At 31.7% G+C, this 3,393-nt stretch overlaps 1 long non-coding RNA gene across 1 annotated transcript; it reads left to right on the forward strand.

The window, feature by feature from the left end:
• LOC109844798 lies at positions 291-568 on the forward strand. The gene is made up of 2 exons (XR_002248118.1): positions 291-378; positions 462-568. It is a non-coding gene; the product is annotated as an uncharacterized LOC109844798 (long non-coding RNA).

The raw sequence follows: 3,393 nt of genomic DNA on the forward strand, positions 1-3,393 counted from the left end.
GTCGACCGCCACGGTCAACCGCCGCGGTCGACCGAACAACAGGAAAAGAGTTATTGTTGTTGCTGGACTATCCATTTGATTTCTCTCACATATAAACACCTGTTGGGTTCCCAAACACTGATAAACGCATTCAACTTATATATATGATTATTTATCACAAAAGAAATATTTATTACTATTAATCCACATATTTTCATTATAAAAATTTCGGGATTTTACAATTAGAATATTATTATCAATTTAATGTTTATGTAACAATAGGTAATACACCAAGTAATCAATCACATTCAGAATTATTAAAAAAGAAATGTTCTCATGCTGCAACTAGTGATCTGCCATACGTGAATTCTGCAGGGAATGGATCCGGTTCTAATCTGAGTTAATATGCAACCTTCATTTTAATGATATAATATTTAAGTACTATTAGTTTTTACTTATCTAACAAGTGTGTATGCTAATAGGTACAAAACGTACTCGTCTGCAAACTTCCAATCAAGCATGCCAAAATTTTGTAGCAGATGGACTGAATTCTAGTAGTACTATTGTCACCACAGAACGAACTACTACTGGTAAGTGGTGTTGAATTTAGTTGAATTGAGCTGAATTGAATTATTTTCCTCTAAAGGTGTAGATAATCTGAATTAAATTTCATTTTCATCAATTACAAATTAGAAGGGTCTACCTAAACTACAAACTCGAATGACAGGGATTAGAGTTAGTGCACATCTTCAGCAATAAAGTGCTAATGATCAGCCAGTAGTAAACACCATAGCTGAAGAGTGAGATGATAATGTGATGTCAGAAATTAATCAAGAGCCTCCTCCAGGTATACAAAACATTATATACATATATTTTGAGAATTTAATATACATATGTGTTATGTTCTTAATAAAAATTATGTCAAATGTACAACCAAAAAGGTGCGAGGGAAGACAAGAGGAGTGAATGCAGATAAGATGTTCTCCTAATTAAATTCTAAAATACCTATGACTGTGACTAAAGGAAATGGCAGACCTACGGGCCCTTATGCTGAGATGTTTGCAAATAAAATTGGTTACACAATTCGAAACTACGTTCACTGAATGTGGAAAAATGGAAGAAGATTGAAGAAGCAGATGTGGAGAACTTGATCAAAAGAATATAGGTTAGTGATGATTTGTTTTGCTAAAGGCATTATATTGGTTGCTTTAATTTGTTATATTTAGTTTGACATGAAATTATGCCTATGCAGAATAAGTTTGAATTTGACATGTCGCTCCCTTGGGTCCAAAGATATGTAATTACAACATGTCAGACCGTATATTGTAATTTTTGTTATAAGTTGAAGAAATATTTTGAGCAGTTTTTAACAATTCGGGAGGTAATTAAACAAACATGAAGTTGTCAAGACTCGAGAAGAATGGAAGTTTCATTGCACTCATTCTTCTAGTGAAAAGTTTAAGATATAATATCTTTTTTTTATTTTTCTCCACACATTACATTTTTTCTTTTTTCATTAACTTCTTTCTAACTGTATGTCTTAATAATTTTAGATTCGCTTAGAGAAGAATGTTCATAATATGTCAAAGTTGAAATATCACCACAAAGATGGGTCAAAATCATTTTTGTCCACCAAGAGCAAATTGTAAGACACTTTTTAGTTTTGCTTATAAATTTGTAACTTTATTGTGTACATATATATATGCTGAAAAAGAAAATATGTTTGAAAGCAATAGGAAGCATAGACTAGAGAGATGCAAGGTGCAATTGATTGTTTTGAAACAGAGTATAGAAGCACAAAAAAGGATGGGACTTGGGAGCAAAGGAAAAATGGGTAAGTTACGTGTCAATGATGCATGTTTTTATAATATTTTAAGATTATAGGTAAAACTGATATTACTGTTCTAAAGAGGATTATATTAATTAGGTTGTACTTGAGAAGTTGAATATGATTGATCTAAATATATTTTTTACTTGTAGGATCAAATAATAAAGATGCGAGCAGATACCACTCAACCTAATAGAACTTGAACAACGACAGATGAGGAAATTTGTGCAAAAGTTCTCAAAGTCAAATCAGGCTACATTAAGGGCTATGATTTTGGCCCTAGACCATCACCATTAAGGTTCTCCCATTCTTTGATGAGTGAAATGTCTGAAAAGAATAAAGAGTTGCAAGAACAGCTTCAAGAGACCCAACAACTTGTAGGAACTCAACAACAAAAGATCGATACGCAAAATGAGGTAATTCAAAGATTGGAGGAGCAAGCCAAAAAGTTTGAGGAGTTTATGGCTTATTTTTCCAAGCAACATCCATCAGCTTAGTATTCTTAGTGAACTTAAACTTGAAGAAATGTTTCTTTGATCGTGTTGCATTTGTTATTGCTTTAGACTAGCAATGTTACTTATGGTAAAAATTTACTTGCTTTATTTATTTTAATTATTTTAATGTACTGTGGTGACAATTGATGACAATTATTTATATTTTGAGCGTTTTCTCGTAATAACATTATTATTGATGAAATAAAATTTCCTCATTATAAGTTTTCTCACTATATATTTAGGTCGATGAAAGCAAATTTCCTCGAAATAGACAATACAACTTAAGGTGATGAAAATATGTTTCCTCGCAATAGGTTATATACTTACGTTGTCAAAAGTATATATCCTCGTTATAGAGTATATAACTTACCTCGTCAAAAACATATTTCCTCGTTATAGCGGTACAACCTACATTGACGAAAGTAATCCTATAGGCTATATACTTACGTCGTCAAAAGAATATTCCTTGTTATAGAGTATACTACTTACGTTGACAAAAATTCCTCGGTATAGTGATACAACCTATAACGACAAAAGTAATTTTCCTCGCTATAGACCATATAACCTATATCGACAAATATAAATTTTCTCGTAATTGAATTTCTTTGGCGAGGAATATGGGGTACAACCTACAACAATAAATTTAAATTTCCTCGTCTTTGAATCCCTTTACTGAGGAACTGTTTCCACGAAAAAAGATACATATAATGAAGAAAATCAATTTCCTCGTTAAAGATTTACCTTTGGTGAGGAACAATTTCCTCGCTGAAAGATACTTACAACGATGAAAATAATTTTTTAGACTTTTTATTATATAAATTAAATATTATTCAAGTATCATTGGCGAGGAAACTATAGTTTAGAGATGAGAAATGTATAAGATTAGGTGAGTAAAAATATCGAGGCTAAAGAGTAATAACGAGAAAAGAATATATTCATCGCAAAAAGGATTTCGCAAGAAATTATAATATTCCTCGCAGAAACTTTTCTTGATCATCCTACCACGAGAAAATGGTGACCAAATTTTTTTCCTCGCCAACACACTACGACGAGGAAATCTCGACTTTTAATGACAAACTTGTTCTTCTAATT

The sequence above is a fragment of the Asparagus officinalis genome, chromosome 1 (genome assembly GCF_001876935.1).
Source record: "Asparagus officinalis chromosome 1, Aspof.V1, whole genome shotgun sequence".
Classification (NCBI taxonomy): Eukaryota; Viridiplantae; Streptophyta; class Magnoliopsida; order Asparagales; family Asparagaceae; genus Asparagus; species Asparagus officinalis.